Source organism: Callorhinus ursinus, unplaced genomic scaffold (genome assembly GCF_003265705.2).
Source record: "Callorhinus ursinus isolate GAN/ISIS: 27379988/994484 unplaced genomic scaffold, GSC_fseal_2.0 scaffold1, whole genome shotgun sequence".
In the NCBI taxonomy this organism is placed as follows: domain Eukaryota; kingdom Metazoa; phylum Chordata; class Mammalia; order Carnivora; family Otariidae; genus Callorhinus; species Callorhinus ursinus.
The window spans coordinates 131,163,813-131,183,188 of NW_027397063.1; positions in this window are offsets into that span (position 1 = coordinate 131,163,813).

Here is a 19,376-nt window from a genome sequence, read left to right on the forward strand (position 1 = left end):
CCCTTGACCATTTGGGGATGGGAGCCAACTGGGTAAATGCCTCAGCCTCCTATCCTTCAGGTGGACAATTCGCTATGATTCTCAGGGGGTCCCAAGGGAAATGAGTTCCTATTGCTCACAAGGGCTACCTCAATAACATTCCCTTATATTGGCTTTGCTGCTTTCCCAGTTTCCCTCTTCCAGTCCCTCACTCCTGTTCTCTGGAATCACCTCCCCTCCTCTCCCCATCCCTCCCCCCACCCCCCCAAAAAAACACCTACACCCCAATTCAGGCTCTTCTTTTAGGGAAACCCAAACTAAAACACGTAGTTATTTTAGATTTAACCTCTGCCAATTTGGACATTTTCTCTCCCCACCTCCTCCCTGAAGCAACATCTAAGATTTCAGGGAATTTATAGAGTGCCACGGTTTTGGAGGGAGGAATCTGGAATGTTTTTGGTCTCTGGTCTTTTTTTATTATGTTATGTTAATCACCATACATTACATCATTAGTTTTTGATGTATGTTTCATGATTCATTATTTGCGTATAACACGCAGTGCTCCATGCAGAACGTGCCCTCTTTAATACCCATCACCAGGCTAACCCATCCTCCCAGCCCCCTCCCCTCTAGAACCCTGTTTGTTTTTCAGAGTCCACCATTTCTCATGGTTCATCTCCCCCTCCGATTTCCCCCCCTTCATTCTTCCCCTCCTGCTATCTTCTTCTTCTTTTTTTAACATATAATGTATTATTTGTTTCAGAGGTACAGGTCTGTGATTCAACAGTCTTGCACAATTCACAGCGCTCACCATAGCACATACCCTCCCCAATGTCTATCACCCAGCCACCCCATCCCTCCCACCTCCGTGGTCTCTGGTTTTTTGCTGACATCTGCTACAATGGTCTCAGCTGCATTCTTCTTAACCATCACTACCCATCACCCTGACTTTGCTGAAATAGTCGTATTCCCCTTGACCTTGTTTATTAGTTCATGAATTCTGTTTCTTTTTCATCATGACCTAGAGCCTTTTATGATCTACTTCTCTCACCTTCTTCTATTTCTGTGTTTTCTGAGATTACGCTCACTGACATCATTTGTACTCTGTGTCGCTGTTCTAAGATAGTGAGGTATGGGGGACCTCAAGGACCCTGCTTGCTTTCAAGGGCCCTGTCAGGAACTTGAACTCAGGTTGCCCTTAGACTCTAAAACTTATGTGGGTGTTCATTCAATCTTCCCTACCCTGGATTTGATCAGCGGAGGTTGAGAGACAGAAGGGGCAGAGCCCCTTCTCAAAGAGTACCATAGTATCTCATGGCCTTACTTGCCTCCACCTCCATCCCTTATTGCCTTCTCTTCAACCCTCAAGCACAGTAAAGCAGGCACTGTTGATGCCTTGCCCCATTTTCTCTTATTCCCTCCCCCACCTGAGCTGCAGCTATAGAACTTCCAACACACTGCATGTTCTCCACTCAAAGTGCCTGCACCTCTCTCTTTCTGTTTTCTCTGCTTGAGGGCTTTCTCAGTTATCCTGGGAGCTTGCTCAGCTGGGCAGGTACAGCTCAGAATTATACAGTATTGACATCTCTCTGGGCAGCTGTTGGCCAGCAGGTGAGAGGATTTGGGAGATAAAGACCTCAATCTGCTTGTCTTTCAGTGGGAAGATGCTGAGGGGGTGCTTCCCACAATTTCTCAGAGGGTCCCTAAGCAGTTTTAGCTCCAACTACCCACACTGCAAACCAGCTCATCAACACACTATTTATTTACTTTCCTCCCTTCTCTGTCTCACATCTCACCTGTGTGTCCTAGAACCACCTCCTAAAGAAACTACCCGCACCCAAGTCATTGTCTCAGGCCAATAAAAATTTCTTTGATGGGTGGGACAAAATTCTCATGGTGTGTATTCTTTGAAAACTTCCTGTGATAGGTGGACTGTGGCTTTTCAACTTAAAAGCCAAAGATGTTTCATTTTTCTTCTCTTTTCTCTCTTGACATCTCAAATGGATCCAAATGGTCAAGGGCCACAGGTTAAAAGGAAGTAAAGAAGACCAGAAACAAACATTCCCCTTACCATGTATATCTGTCAACCAAGACAACCTTCTCACACAAAGGAAAGCTGTTCATGGTTAAAAGTGTTTGTGTAGTCATCTACCACCTGGAACTGCCACTCTTGGCATAGCAACCGAAGCCTCTGGAGGTCTTTAGCCCATCTGTCATCCTTTGCCATGAGGAGCAATTCTCTGGTTGTATCTGCCTATGCAAATAAGCCAACAGCAGGTATTCCTGGGGATATATGGAGACCATTTCCCTGGACAGCTGCTGCTGAATACAGATGTGGGTACTCCAGCAGCCAACAGGTTGCTATAAGCAGGTTCCAGACATAACCATTCAGAGAAGATTGATTTTATTGTCTGCTAGGATTATGACTGAGGAATATGCTTCACTGACCAGCTTTTGATTAAGTCACAGAGAAGTGCTAAGGATGTTTTCTTGTTAAGTGTATGGGCCCTTCTGATAAACAATAAATATCACACTGGAGAAATCAGCACTTTCTGCAAACAGTCTGCACCTTACAGGCATTAGCATATGCCAAGGTCACTCATGACTACTTCAAATAACTGGTTCAGTCAGGAAAAAAAAAAGTGTAAATTGCAATGAAAAGGAGGCAATTTAGCCTAGGGATACAGGTCATTCCTATATTTATTTTTATTTTTTTTAAGATTTTATTTATTTATTTGACAGAGAGACACAGCGAGAGAGGGAACACAAGAAGGGAGAGTGCAAGAGGGAGAAGCAGGCTTCCCACCGAGCAGGGAGCTCGATGTGGGGCTCGATCCCAGGACCCTGGGATCATGACCTGAGCCGAAGGCAGACGTTGAACAACTGAGCCACCCAGGCGCCCCCGGGTCATTCCTTTAAAAAAATGTCTATTTTTATCATGTAAAGAAAATGAATAAAGAAGCTTTTTGGAGATGTTTTTGGTTGGGTTATCCCCAAAGCATCCCTGAGATCAGGATTTAAATGCACATGGTTTATTTAGGAAGCATAGGTAAAGAGTGCGGAAGTGAGATGGGGAAGGGAAGAAATCCAATCAATGGTGTGCTATCAAGCAGGTTATCACTTTGGGCAACTGAGGCTCAACTCAACTGGGGAAATCTGGGAGGCAGTGTGGCATGTGCTTTAGAGGTATCTCCCCACCAGTCCCAACCCCAAGAGATGAGGAAGCGGGGGTACTTATTCTCTGACCCTTGTCAGTCATGGGCTGAGGGCTACTTGCTGGGAGACGTTGTGGGGGCCATCATGACGTGCCACCCAGATTCTCCTTTAGGGAAAGATTTGTTGCCTAGCTTTGGGGCAGGGGGCTGTCAGTGGACAACCTTCCACTATCCACCCGTTTAGTAATTGCCTTAGGTGCAGGAAGCTGCCTTGCCAAGGTCACGTCCTTCCATGGTGGCCCATATCCAATGACTGATTGAAATGGGGATATAAAAGCCTGGCCATCTAAACTCAACTTGGGTCCAGAACTCCCCACAGGGTTGGCTGAGGCTGTCACTGGGCCTGTGCACTGGGCCCACTTGAATTTTCCCTCTACCCAATCCTATTTCTTTTCCCTGTCTCTGGATGTCAATCCCAAGAGAACTCTTGAACAAACATCCTGCACAGTAAATTCCATCTCATAGTGCTTCCTGGAGAACCTAACCAAGGATGGGCATTCATTCTCTGCCACTCAGGTAGAGTCCTGGGGGATTTCAGTGGGAGGCTATGGGTGTGTACCGAGTTGTTGAGTGCTGAGGGCAGGGCACACGATGTCTGCTGAAGAGGTGGGAATGTGGTAGTTATTTCTTTGTTTCCTTTGATCAGGGGAGGTGAGATCATATGAGGGCAATGGGAACTAAGAGGTTTAATGAACGGCTGTTGAGCTAGGGAGGGGCGGCACTGAGGCGTGATTTGGTGTCCAATATGATGGTGGCGAATTCAGAGCCCCAGGATGTGAGTAAGAGGGCAGGTGGGCTAGCAGATGGATAGCTGAGGGTAGGTGGGGGGTGGAAGAAGAAACAAAGATAGTCCAGAATGGTGAAAAGTGAGACAATAGAACTAGCAGGCCCTCTAGGTGGTAGCTATTACTACTATTATTACTACATTATGGGCTGAATTATGTGGCCCCCAAAATTATTATGTTGAAGCCCTGACCTTTAGGACCTCACAACATGACTGTTTTTGGAGATAGGGCCTTTGAAGATGCAATTCAAGGAGAATGAAGCTGTTAGGGTGGGTCGTAATTCAATCTGGCTGGAGTCCTTATAAAAAGAGATTAGGGCCCACAGAGACACTAGGAAAGGGCACACACAGAGATACAACCATGTGAAGACATGGTGAGAAGGCGGTCATCTGAAAGCCAAGGAGAGAGGCCTCAGAGGAACCCAAACCTGCTGACGCCTTGATCTTGGACCTGTAGCCTCCAGAACTATGAGGAAACAAATCTCTCTCGTTTAAGCCACCCAGTGGTGGTATTTTCTTATGGCAGCTCTAGCAAACAAATACAACCACCATTATAATTATTGTTTTTATTTCTCCCTCACTATTAAATTTCTTAGTAAATCCTGCCAATTCTGGCTTCTAAGTGCCTTGAAACCTGTCTATTTCTCTTTTTCTAATGTCAGCGTCTTCCATGTTTTTTTTTCAACTGGTTCTTCCCAGTAGATGGGCTCTGAGCTTACCCCTACTAGATTCTCCCTTAGCAAATCAGACAAAATGACCATCTCACTGAAGTGTATATTTGACTATGATAGTTCTGCTTGATTATGATCGTTGTGCTTGCTTATGAAGTCTTCAATGGCTCCCTGTCATTCCCGGAATAAGGTCTAACGTGGCCTTCCAAAGGCTCTGCTCAGCCTTGTCCTCTTCTGCATCACTGACCTTATCTTTAGCCACAGCATGTTGGATTCGCTTCCATTCCTTCTCCAACCTCCATGCTTTTGCACACACTATTCTTCCTTCAAAATACTGCTCCTGGAGTATTCATGGCTTGTATTGCTATCTGCAGTCCACAGCAGGGTCCCTCTGTCTCAGACCTGGAATAAACGTCATGGTTTAGAACTCACAGAGGCCTGTAAACTGCTCTGTGTTACCCTTCCATCTTATTAATGAAAATACCAAAACCAGAAGGGCAAAATGATGCATGTCAGCTCACAGCATTAGTGATACAGTTGACTTTGGAACACCCTTGACTTTGGGATGTGACTCTCTCTACCTCCTTACTTCTCGGCTGCCTTTATTGATGACATTTTCTTCCATCTCCAGGCTTTTCTTCATGTGGAGTCCAGTCACTTCTTCAACACTGTTTCAGTGAAGTTACTCCTCTGCCCAGAAAGTCACTGTGGTTCCCTATTATTTTTCATAATAAGCCTACAATAGGACTGGCCGCCAGGACACTCCATAGTGGGCTTTTGTCCTCTGCAGTCATTTCCTAACAGGCATTGTCTATAGATGGCAGACAAGGCATTTTTACATCAATACTTTATTTCTTTGATCTAAGATGTCATCAGTTATAAAATGAATTATTGTTTTAATTTATCACTTAAGGTAGAAAAAATGATGCCAATTAAGCTAAAATATACCATTGATTAAAAGTGGGTTCTAATTTCATTGTCACTCATTTCACATGGAAAATATGTAAATCTTAGAATTGATGCAATATAATATAATTAAAAATAGCTGCTTGGCTCAGAGTCCACCGACCGCATGAAGCTCTCCTTGACCAATCTTGGGCAGATTCCTTGAATTCCTGTAGAACTTATCAACTCCTTACTCATTTCCTAACTTCTCCAATTTCCTTTCTTCTCCTTTCTCTAGTTTATTGGTGATGATTGTGTGCCTGGCACGGGGCATGCAGTGATGAAGAGAAACTGGTCCCTGCCCTCATGGTCTTTTTACAAAGAAGTAAGGAAATACATAAGTGAATAATTACAGACCACAAACTGCTATGAAGGAAATAATGCCAAAGATAGAGAATAAAGGCAGGAGGGTAGAGAGAGGGTAAAATGTTTTCCACTGGAGCCTCACCCTCCTTTCACATGTCCCCCTGTTTTCCAAAAACCAGTTCAAAAGTTTCATCTTCCCCCAAAACTTAACTTATTTTCTCCCACATAACCTTCTACTTTACAAGAAAATCACTCCCTCCTCTAGCTTTGAATCTGTGTTTTTCCATTGAGAATGATGGCATAGCAAGGAGCTGATAGCATGGATTCTTGGAGCCCCAGTCTCCCTGTGTTCAAATCTCAGCATGGTCATTTATTGGTTGCATAACGTTTTGGTAAATCTCTCTGTGCCTCAGTTTTCCTATTCTTAAAAATGGAGCTAATACTAGTACCTACATTATGACACTGCTATGGAGATTAAGTGAATTAAAACATGTAAAATATTTAGAAAAGTATTGGGCATGTAGAAAGCATTATAAGGATCATTATATCTACCCTGGTTATTTGCTTTTATCCATGTTTTCTTTCCCCTTTTAGACTCTGATGTAGGCATGACTGAGGGCAAGGGATTTGGGAACAGAATAGAAGAAAATCAAATCCTAGTTGGATAAATTTTCTAGAAGCATAAGCTTGGATACATATTTCTTGACTATTCTAAATCTCATTCTCTTTATCGTTTAAATAATGATAGCAAATATGTACATTTTGGAGTTTTCAGGGGGATAAGTAAGATAAATACACAAAATGCCTGCTACATAGATCTTGGTGAAGACTGCTATTATTCTTACCTCAATCCAGGAAGGACAGAGTCCATCTTATTACTCTTTGTGTTTTCATATCACTGAGCAGAATTCACCATCCATGATGTTAGTGGCATTAGTTAAGTGTTCGATAACTCATCGTATGAAAGAGCGAGTGAGTAAGCAAATGGTGGTGTCCCCTAGAGACCTTGTCATGAGGATTGGTATAATAGTCACACTCTGGCTTCTGCTTCTTCATTTTGGGAGGGGGACGAATGATGAAGTGTGTGGGATCTCTCTGGAGAGGGAATCTTACCCTTCTCCCTAACTCCTTCCAGGTACCCTAGAACAACACATCCTCCACTGTGTTGATTATGCCTCCCACACGGGTTTACCAGGTTATACTGTCATCTCTTATTTTCCTGTTCTTGAAATTAGTGGGGCTTTGGTTAAGGGCATGGGAAACTGGCATTCTTTTCTTTTTTTTTTAATTTTTAAAGGATTTTTTTAAAGATTTTATTTGTTTATTTGACAGAGAGAGATAGTGAGAGCAGGAACATAAGCAGGGGGAGTGGGAAAGGGAGAAGCAGGCTTCCTGCCGAGCAGGGAGCCCAATGTGGGGCTTGATCCCAGGACCCTGGGATCATGACCTGAGCCAAAGGCAGACGCTTACAGACTGAGCTACCCAGGCACCCTGCATTCTTTTCTTCTAGAATGCAATTTAAAATTTCCACTGGAAAATGCAATCATCAAGACCCAACAAAAGAGCTGCTTCCAGCTTTGGTTTTCAAGCTGGAATGTCTACATTTGAAGGCCAAATGAACCTCCTGGAATATCATATTCCGTGACTGTAAGCCTTGGAAATTTTCACTCTCAATAAAGAAGGTATCTATAGCCCTGACAATGCACAAACCTTGTATCAGCAAATGCAACACTTGATTCACAGGCCCCTTCAGCTCTTATGGGTCACTGTTGTCATGCTACTTTGTGACTCCCCATTAAAGCTGGCATCTGGCTTTCTGGCTTACATTAAGTACTAATTTATTTTGGACAATTTTCAGGGCTAATCAACCAAAAGCCATATCCGTATGGCTCTGGGAAAACATTTCTCTTCTCACCTCGCCCACGGTATATTGTTTAGAATAAAATGCCTCATTAAACTAGATCTCAATTTATTATTGTCACAAATTATTGTACCTTGCAACACTCCCAAGAGATCAGTGGAAAATCAAACTAAAGCCATAACAGAAATGGGTCAATTTTGGCAAAAAGGAAAATTCAAATGTATGTCATACTGTTCCTTACATATGCTATTTTCTCTCTCTCGTCATTCTCTTTGATAGCAAAAAATCTGATGACTTAGAGCCCCACTGAAAAGCAAAAAGAGGACACTCCACTTCATGGAGTCCTTGGCTGCTCCTTGCCCCCTACCTGTCCTCCTCTCCTTGTGATTTAGTCAACCCCAAGTCTTCTTCACTAGCCCCTAAATGTCTCTGAAGTTGATCTGTTTCTCTCCATCCTCACAGGCTCCCCTTCAGCTCGGGCTACCATTTTCTCCCCTGGGTTACTGAAACAGTCTCACTTGTTTTTACTTAAGGCTAGCTCATTGCCTTACCCCACTTCCCTAGTCTGATGGTGATTGTTTTGTATGTTAGATTGACTGCTTTTAAGACTCCAAATCTTCATCCCTGCCTGTATACACATAGTTGACATGAGACTGCAATTCTCCTCACTAAAGAGAGGAATTGATCTACTTCTTGACTTCTTGAGTCCAGGCTGGCTTCATGACTCGCATTGGACCATGGAATGTGGCAGAAGTGGAAGAATGTCATTTCCTAGCCTAATCCTCAAGAGGCCTTGTTTACCTTGCTCTCTTATACCTCTCCCATCACCAGGAGAGCAAGGCCAGGCTAGCCTGCTGGAGGATGAGGGACACATGGGGCAGAGCTGAGTTATCACATCAGCCCACTGAAACCAGTCTAGATCAATCAACAGCCAGCCTACTCTTTGGCATGTGAGAGAGAGACAGAGAGCCAGCCAAGATTAGCAGAGCCACTCAGCCAAAGCTCAGCTGACTCTGGACACATGGGCAATAAACATTCATTCATTGTGTATGCTACAAGGGTTTTCTGCTTGTTGTTATGAAGCATTATGCTGGCGGTAGAAAAACAAATAGACTTTCTAAAGTAGAATCTGATCATCTTGCTTAAGAATCTATGACAACACTAATTGCCTTCCAAATGGCCATTCTGTCCTTTTTTATCCTTTTTATAACAGAACCTGATTTAATTGAGGGCGATTTTTGTTGGAGTCAAACTCCCTTACCACTAAGATTGGTTATGTGATAAGGTTTTGGTCAGTAATATCTGGACAGAAATCACTAGAGAGGAACTTCCTTCTTAAATAAAAAGGTAAAACTTCACTAGGAAGATCATGAAAGAAGGAAGTGGTAAATTGAACTTCGTTAAAGGTTTAAAATTTTGTGCTTCAAGAGACATCATTAAAAAAATGAAAAGACAAACCACAGGCTCAGGGAAAAATATTTTTTGAATCACATATCTGGTAAAGGACTTCTTATCCAGAATGAAAGAGCTTTTAAAGCTCAATAGCAAGACAAATAACCCAATTTAAAACAATGGGCAGAAGATCTGAATAGGCACTTCAGCAGAGAAGATATACAAATAGCCAACAAGCTTGTTAAAAGATGCTTTACATCATTAGTCATTAGGAAGATGTGAATTCAAACTGTAGTGAGATACCACTTTATCCCCACTAGAATGGTTATCATTAAGAACAAAAAATCAAAAGTGTTGTCAAGGAAGTAGAGAATTTGGAATACTTATATAACAGGTGAAATGTAAAATAGTGCAGCCACTTTGGAAGAATTTGGAAATTCCTTTTTTTTAAAAAAGATTTATTTGTTTTCTAGCTTTATTGACATATAGTTGACAGATAACATTGTGTAAGTTTAAGATGTACACATGACGATTTGATATACATATCTATTGCAAAATGTCTACCACAATATGGTTAGTTAACATCTCCATTTCCTCGCATAATTAATTACCTTGTGTGTGTGTTTTGAAAACATTTAAGATCTACTGCCTTAGCAACTTTCAAGTATATCATACTAGAGTCACAATGCTGTACATTATATCTCCAGAACTTACTTATTTTATAACTGGGAGTTTGTATCTTTTGACAACATCTCCCTATTTCCCCAACCTCCAGCCTCTGGAAACCACCATTCTACTATCTGCTTCTATGAGTTTAGCTTTTTTAGATTCCACTTATAAGTAAGATTATACAGTATTTGTCTGTCTCTGTGTGACTTATTTCACTTAGCATAATGCCCTCAGGGTCCATTTATGTTGTCACAAATGGCAGAATTTCGCTCTTTCTCATGACTGAATAATATTCCATTGTGTATTTATATAACATTTTCTTTATCCATTTATTGGTGCATGAAGACTTAGGTTGTTTCCATATCTTGGCTATTGTGAATAATTCTGCAGTGAACATGGGAGTTCAGATATTCCTCCAAGATCCTGATTTCATTTTCTTTGGACATATACCCAGAAGTGGGATTCCTGGATCATAGAGTAGTTCTACTTTAATTTCTTTAGGAACCTCCATACTATTTACACCAATTTACATTCCCAACAACAGTGCATGAGGGTTCCCTTTTCTCTACATCCTCTCAACACTTGTTCTCTCTTGTCTTTTTGGTGATAGCCATTCTAACAGTTGTGAGGTGCTATCTCATTGTGGTATTGATTTACATTTTCCTGAGAATGAGTGATGTTGAACACCTTACATGTAACTATTGACTATTTGTATTCTTTGGAAAAATATCTACTTAGGTCCTCTGCTGATTTTTTGAAAATATTTTATTTGTTTATTTGAGAGAGAGAGAGAGAGAGAGAGAGAGAGAGAACAAGTTGGGGGAGCAGCAGAGGGAGAGGGAGAACCAGGCTCCCTGCTCAGCAGGAAGCCTGATGTGGGGTTCCATCCCAGGACCCTGGGATCATGACTTGAGCCGAAGGCAGATGCTTAACCAACTGAGCCACCCAGGCATGGCTGGGTTTTTTTTCTTTTTTTATCATTTTGGTTGTTTTATTTTGCTAATAAGTTGTACGAGTTCCTTATATATTTTGTTTATTAAGTCCTTATCAGATGGATGGTTTGCAAATCTTTTCTCTCATTCCTTAGGTTGCCTTTTCATTTTGTTGATGATTTCCTTCACTGTGCAGAAAATTTTTAGTTTGATATAGTCTCACTTATTGATTTTTGCTTTTGTTGCTTGCACTTTTGGTGTTATACCCAAAAAATCATTGCTAAGAGCAACATCAAAGAACTTGTTCCCTATGTTGTCTTCTAGAAGTTTTAGGGCTCAAGGCTTAAATCTTTAATCCATTTAGAGTTAATTTTTGTGGCTAGTATAGAATAGGGATCCAATCTCATTCTTCTGCATGATTATTCAGTTTCCCCAGCACTATTTATTGAAGAGACCATTCTTTGCCCATTTAGGGTTCTTGGCTCTCTTGTCAAATAATAGTTGAATGTATATGTTAGGGTTTATTTCTGGGCTCTTGATTCTGTTCCATTAATACTTGTCTATTTTTGGGGCACCTGGGTGGCTCAGTTGTTAAGCATCTGCCTTTGGCTCAGGTCATGGTCCTAGGGTCCTGGGATCGAGCCCCGCATCGGGCTCCCTGCTCAGCGGGAAGCCTGCCTCTCCACTCCCCCTGCTTGTGTTCCCTCTCTCGCTATGTATCTATCTGTCAAATAAATAAATAAAATAAAATAAATACTATTTTTATGCCAGTATAATATTCTTTGATTACTATACTTTGTAGTATAGTTTGCCTTCAGGAAGTGTGAAGCTTTCAGCTTTATTTTTCTTTCTCAGGATTGTTTTGGCTATTTGGAGCCTTTTGTGGTTCTATATGAATTTTATGATTGTTTTTCTATTTCTGTAAAGAATACCATTGGAATTTTGATAGGGATTGCATTGAATCTATAGGCAGCTTTGGGTAGTATGGACTTTTTAACAGTATGAATTCTTACTATCCATAAACATGAATTTTCTTTCTATTTATTTGTGTCTTCAGTTTCTTTGAACAAATCTTTATAGTGTTCAGTGTATAGATCTGTTACCTCCTTGGTTAAATTTTTTTTTTTAATTTACACTTAAGTATTTAAGTTGTTTGTGTTTATATTTTTATTGTTTTTAAGTATTTTATTGTGTTTATTGTTTTTGATGCTATTGTAAATGTGATTGCTTTCTTTATTTCTTTTTCAGAGATTCAGAAATTCAACTGATTTTCGCACATTGTTTTTGTACACTGAAACTTTATTAAATTCACTGAACAGTTCTAATAGTTTTTTGTGTAGTCTTAGAGTTTTCTATGTTAATATCATGCCATCTGCAAACAGAGACAATTTTGCTTCTTCCCTTCTGGTTTGGATAATTTTTATTTATTTTTCTTGCCTAATTGCTCTGGCTAAGATTTCTAGTATTATGTTGAATAGGAGTGGTGGTGAGAGTGGGCATCCTTGTCTTGTTCCTGATCTTAATGGAAAAACTTTTAATCTTTTATTGTTCAGTATGATGTTAGCTATGGCATTGTCACACATGGCCTTTATTACGTTGAAGTGTATTCCTTCTATATTCAGTTTTTTGTTTTAATCATGAAATCATGTTGTATTTTGTCAAATGCTTTTCATGCAGCTATTGAGATGGTCATATGATTTTTATCTTTCATTCTATTAATGTTGTGTCACATTTATTGATTTGCATAGGTTGAACCATTTTTGCATCTCAGGGATAAATCTCATTTGATCATGCTCTATGATACTTTTAATGTGCAGTTCAATTCAATTTGCTCGTATTATGAGAATTTTTGCCCAATACTTAACAAGGATATTGGTCTGTAGTTTTCTTTTCTTGTAGTTTCCCTATCTGATTTTGGTAAATGGTAATTAATACTGGTTTTGTAAAATTTTGGAATTTTGGAGTGTTCCTTCTTCATTTTTTGGGAAGAGTTTGAGAAGGATTGGCATTTATTCTTTTTTGTTGTTTTTGTTAACATCCAGTGTTATATTAATTACAGGTATACAATATAGTGATTCAAGAATTCTATGCATTATTCAGTGCTCATCATGAATAGTATACTCTTTAATCCCCATCACATATTTTACTAATCTTCCCACCAGTTCCCCTCTGGTAGCCATCAGTTTCTTCTCTATAGTTAAGAGTCTGTTTCTTGGTTTGTCTTTTTCTTTCCTTTGCTCATTTGTTTTGTTTCTTAACTTCCATATATGACAGAAATCATATGGTATTTGTCTTTCTCTGATTGACTTATTTCACTTACTATTATACTCTCTAGCTCCATCCATGTTGTTGCAAATGGCAAGATTTCATTCTTTTTTTATGGCTGAATAATATTCCATGGTATATAAACACGTCTTCTTTCTTTCTTTATTTTTTTAATAAGATTTTATTTATCTGACAGAGAGAGACACAGCGAGAGAGGGAACACAAGCAGAGGGAGTGAGAGAGGGAGAAGCAGGCTTCCCGCGGAGCAGTGAGCCTGATGCGGGGCTCGATTCCAGGACCCTGGGATCATGACCTGAGCCGAAGGCAGACGCTTAACAACTGAGCCACCCAGGTGCCCCATAAACACGTCTTCTTTATCCATTCATCTATTAATGGACACTTAGGCTGCTTTCATAATTTCGCTATTATAAATAATGCTGCAATAAACATAGGTGTGCATATATATCTTTTCAAATTACTGTTTTTGTATTTTTTGAGTAAATCCCCTGTGGTGCAATTCCTGGACCATAGGGTAGTTCTATTTTTAATTTTGTGAGGAAACTCCATACTGTCTTCCACGGTGGCAGCACCAGTTTTCATTCTCACAAACAGTGCAAGAGGTTTCCTTTTTCTCCACATCCTCACCAACACTTGTTGTTTCTTGAGTTTTTTATTTCAGCAACTCTGACAGGTGTGAGGTGATATCTCATTGTAGTTTTGATCGCATTTCCCTGATGATGAGTGTTGTTGAGCATCTCTTCATGTGTCTGCTGGTCATCTGGATGTCTTCTTTGGAGAAATGTTCATTCATGTTTCTGCTCATTTTTTTTTTAAGATTTTATTTATTTATTTGAGAGAGAGAGAATGAGAGATAGAGAGCACGAGAGGGAAGAGGGTCAGAGGGAGAAGCAGACTCCCCGCTGAGCAGGGAGCCCGATGTGGGACTCGATCCCGGGCCTCCAGGATCATGACCTGAGCCGAAGGCAGTCGCTTAACCAACTGAGCCACCCAGGCGCCCCCTGCTCATTTTTAATTAAATTGTTTTTTGGGATGTTGAGTTATATAAGTTCTTTATATATTTTGGATACTAACCTTTCATTAGGTATATCATTTACAAATATCTTTGCCCATTCTATAGGTTATCTTTGCATCAAAAGCCTTTCATTTTGATGTAACCCAATAGTTTACCTTTGCTTTTATTTCCCTTACCTCAGGAGACAATATCTAGAAGGATGTTGCTATGACCAATGTCAAAGAAATTACTGCTCATGCTCTTTTCTAGGATTTTTAAGGTTTCAGGTCTCACATTTAGGTCTTTTATCCATTTTGAGTTTATTTTTTGTATGGTGTAAGAAAGTGGTCCAGTTTCATTCTTTTGCTTGTAGCTGTCCAGTTTTGCCAACATCATTTGTTGAAGAGACTGACTTTTTCCTTTTGCATTTTCTTGCTTCCTATGTCAAAGATTAATTGGCCATGTAATTGTGGGCTTATTTCTGGGCTTTCTCTTCTGTTCCACTCATCTATGTATCTATTTTTTTCCCCCGTACCATACTGTTTTTATTACCACAGTTTTGTAACATAACTTGAAGTCTGGAATTGCAATATATCCAGTTTTGTTTTTCATTTTCCAAGATTGCTTTGGCTATTCAGGGTCTTTTGTGGTTCCATGTAAATTTTAAGATTGTATGTTCTAGGTATGTGAAAAATGCTGTTGGTATTTTGATAGGGATTGCATTAAATGTGTAGATTGCCTTAGGTGGTATAGACATTTTAATGATATTTGTTCTTCTGATCCATGAGCATGAAATGTCTTTCCATTTCTTTGTGGCATCTTCAGTTTCTTTCATCTACGTTTTATAGTTTTCAGAGTACATGTCTTTCACCTCTTTGTTTAAGTTTATTCTTAGATATTTTATTATTTTTGCTGTAATTGTAAATGGGATTGTTTCCTTAATTTCTCTTTCTGCTGTTTCATTATTAATGTATAGAAATGCAATAACTTTCTGTACATTGATTTTATGTTCTGCATCTTTACTGAATTTGTTTATCAGTTCTAGTAGTTTTTTGGTGGAGTCTTTAAGGTTTTCTATATGTAGTATCATGTCATCTGCAAACAGTGCAAGTTTTACCTCTTCCTTACCAATTTGGATGCTTTTACTTCTTTTTGTTGTCTGATGCTGTGTCTAGGACTTAAATAAAAGTGGTGAGAGTGGACATCCTTGTCTTGTTCCTGACCTTAGGGGAAAAGTTCTCAGTTTTTCTCCATTGAATATGATGTTAGCTGTAGGTTTTTCATATAAGGCCTTTATTATGTTGAGGTATGTTCCTTCTAAACCTACTTTGTTGAAGGTTTTTATCATGAATGGATGTTGCACTTTGTTGAATCCTTCTTCTGCATCTATTGAAATGATCGTATGGTTCTTTCTTTTCTCTTATTGATGTGATGTGTCACATTGATTGATTTGCAAATATTGAACCATGCTTGCATCTTGGGAGTAAATCCCATTTGCTCACGGTGAATGATTTTTTTAAATGTATTATTGGATTTGGTTTGCATCTATGTTCGTCAGAGATATTGGCCTGTAATTCTTTTTTTGTGGTGTCTTTATCTGGTTTTGGTGTCAGATTAATGCTGTCCTCATAGAATGAATTTGGAAGTTTTCCTTCCTCTTCTATTTTTTGGGATAGCTTGGAAAGAATAGGTATTAACTCTTCTTTAAAAAAAGATTTTATTTATTTATTTGAGAGAGAAAGAGAGAGAATACAAGCAGGATTAGGAGCAGAGGGAGAGGGACAAGTAGACTCCATGCTGAGGGTGGAGCCTGACGATGCAGGGCTTGATCTCACAACTCTGAGATTATGACCTGAGCTGAAATCAAGAGTCAGATGCTCAACTGACTGAGGCACCCAGGTGCCCCAGGTCCTAACCCTTTTTTAAATATTTGGTAGAATTCCCCTGAGAAGATGTCTGGTCATGGGCGTTTCTTGGGAATTTTTTGATTACTGATTCAATTTCATTGCTGGTAATTGGTCTATTCAAATTTTCTATTACTTTCTACTTCAGTTTGATAATTTATGTTTCTAGAAATTTACCCACTTCTTCTAGGTTGTCCAGTTTGTTCACATATAATTTTTTAATAATATTCTCTTATTTCATTGATCTGTTCTATTCCATTTTTTTAGATTCTGTAATTTTTTTTTCTGCTCTAATCTTCCTTATTTCCTTTCTTTGCTGGTTTTGGGTTTTGTTTGATCATCTTTTTCTAGTTCCTTTAGGTGTAAGGTTAGGTTGTTTATTTGAGATTTTTCTTGCTTCTTGAGGTAGGCCTGTATTGTTATAAAGTTCGTTCTTAGAAGTGTTGTTGCCATATCCCAAAGATTTTGGACTTTTGTGTTTTCATTTTCATTTTTTGTCCATGTAATTTTTTATTTCTTCTTTGATTTCTTGGTTGACCCATTCATTATTTAGAAGCATGTTATTTATCCTCCATGTATTTGTGCTCTTTCCAGGTTTTTTCTTGTGGTTGGTTCCTAGTTTCATAGTGTTGTAGTCAGAAAAGATGCATGGTGTGACTTTGATCTTTTTGAATTTGTGGAGACTAGTTTTGTGGCCTAATATGTGATTTTTTTTCTGGAGAATGTTCTGTGTGCACTTGAAAAGAATGTGTATTCTGCTCTTTTAGGATGGAATGTTCTGAATCTTTCTGTTAAATTCATCTGGTCCAGTATGTCATTCAAAGCCACTGTTTCGTTGTTCATTTTCTGTTTGGGTGATCTGTCTATTGATGTAATGGGGTGTTAAAGTTCCCTACTATTATTGTATTACTGTGGATTATGTTTGTTATTTCTTGATGTTTGTTATTAACTGTTTTACGTATTTGGGTGTTATCATGTTGGGTGCATAGATATTTTCAATTGTTATATCTTCTTGTTGGATTGTTCCTTTTATCATTATATAATGTCCTTCCTTGTTTCTTGTTACAGTTTTTGTTTTAAAGTCTATTTGTCTGATATAAGTATTTCTATCCCAACTTTCTTTTGACATCCATTTGCATGATAAATGTTTCTCCATCCCTTCCTTTATTTTTTTAAGAGAGGGAGAAGGTGGGGGGGGAGGAAGGGCAGAGGAGAGAGAATCCCAAGCAGGCTCCAAGACCAGCATGGAGCCTGACATGGGGCTCAATCTCACAACGCTGAGTTGATGACCTGAACCGAAATCAAGAGTTAGACACTTAACTGACTGAGTCACCCAGGTGCCCCTTTCCATTCCCTCTCAATCTGCATGTGTGTTTAGGTCTGAAATGAGTCTCTTGTATGCAGCATATAGATGGATCTTTTTTTTTAAATTCATTCTGTCACCTAGGTCTTTTGATTAGAGCATTTAGTCCACTTACATTCAAAGTAGTTATTGATAGATATGTATTTATTGCCATTTGGTACTTGTTTTGTGGTTATTTTTATAGTTCTTCTCTGATCCTTTCTTCTCTTGCTCTCTTTCATGGTCTGCTGGCTTTCTTTAGTGATATACTTGGATTCATTTTTCTTTATGTTTTGCATATCTATTACTGGTTTTTGATTTGTGGTTACTATTAGTTTGTATATAACAATTTCTGCATATAGCAGTCTATATGAAGTTGATAGTTGCTTAAGTTTGAACCCATTCTTACTGCACCCTACCCCATGTTTTAGGTATATGGAGTAATATTTAACATCCTTTAATTTTGTGAATCCCTTGACTGATTTTTACAGGTATATTTATTTTTACTGCTTTTGTGTTACCTGCTTTTCTTACTCTTACTTATGGTCTTACATATCCACTCAAAAAGTCCCCTTTAACATTACTTATAGGGATTGTTTAGTGGTCATGAACTCCTTTAGATTTAGTTTATCTGAGTTTATCTTAATTGCTCCTTCTATTCTGAATGATAGCCTTGCTGGATAGAGAATTCTTGGTTGCAGATTTTTTTTTTCCCTTTCAGCGCTTTGAATATATCATGACACTCTCTTCTGGCCTGCAAAGTTTCTGCTGAAAAATCCACTATAGCCTTATGGGGTTTCCCCATAACCTTACAGGGTTTCTCTTTCTGCTTTTAAAATTTTCTCTTTATCACTATGTTTTGCCATTTGGTTACTATGTGTGTTGGTGTGGACCTCCTTGGATTGATTTTGTTGGGGTAGCTCTCTGCCTCCTGGATCTGGATATCTGTTTCCTTCCTCAGATTAGGGAAATTTTCAGCTATTATTTCTTCAAATAAATTTTCTTCTCCCTTTTCTCTCTCTTCTTCTGGGATTCCTATAATGTGAGTGTTATCATGCTTGATGGGGTTGCCGAGTTCCCTAAGTTTATTCTCATTTTTGCATAATTTTTTTTTCCCTCACTTCCTTAGCTTGATTACTTTCCATTATTCTGTCCTTCAGGTCATTAATTCATTCCTCAGCTTCTTCTAGCCTGCTACTTATTCCATCTAGTGTATTTTTAATTTCATTTATTGTGTTCTTTGTCTCTGATTGGTTCTTTTTAAATAGTTTTCTATCTCTTTGTTAAGGATCTCACTGATGTCCTTCACTCTTTTCTAAGTCCAGTGAGTATCTTTATGATCATTATTTAAATTCTCGATCAGTTATATACATTTCACTTAGGTCTCTTGCTATGGTTTTGTCCTGTTCTTTCATTTATAACATATTCCCCTATCTCCTCATTTTGCCTGACTCCTGGTGTCTGTTTCTGTGTGTTAGGAAAGTCAGCTAGGTCTCTTGCTCTCCAAAGCAATGGCCTTATGAGGATGAAGTCCTCTAGTGCCCTGCAGTGCAGTGTCCCCTCTTCACCAGAACCTGGCGCTTTAGGGGGTGTCTCCTATATGCATGTGTGCACCCTGCTGTTGTGTCCTGGCCACTTTTTCCTTTGATCTAGTCATCTGCCGAGACTCTCTTTGCCTGTTGTGGGCAGTGTTTTGTCCTGGCCAGAGTGGGGCATTCAGTTTTAACAAGATGCATACTGGTCTGCTTTTGACATGAAACTGCTGCTGCAGCTACTGGGATGGGGCCACCCTAGCGGTGGGTGGGCGGCATTCTAGCAGGATCCACAAAGCTTGCAAAGTGGGTGGGGCCTACGATTTTAACAAGGTATGCCTCAGGTTTACACAGAGTCCACTGCAGCCTCAGGCACTGCTGCCAGGAAAATGCGTGGGTTGGGAGAGGTGTGGGCAAGGTCTGTGCTGGTCTTCTGGGGGAGGGGACCTGCAGTGCCAGGACTGACTGGGACATGGATCTGCTGAAGTATTTGGGGAGGGGGTGGTGGCCCTGCCTTTATGCTGAGCAGCAGGGGAAGGAGATGGTGTCTGCCAGCTCCTTTGTTCT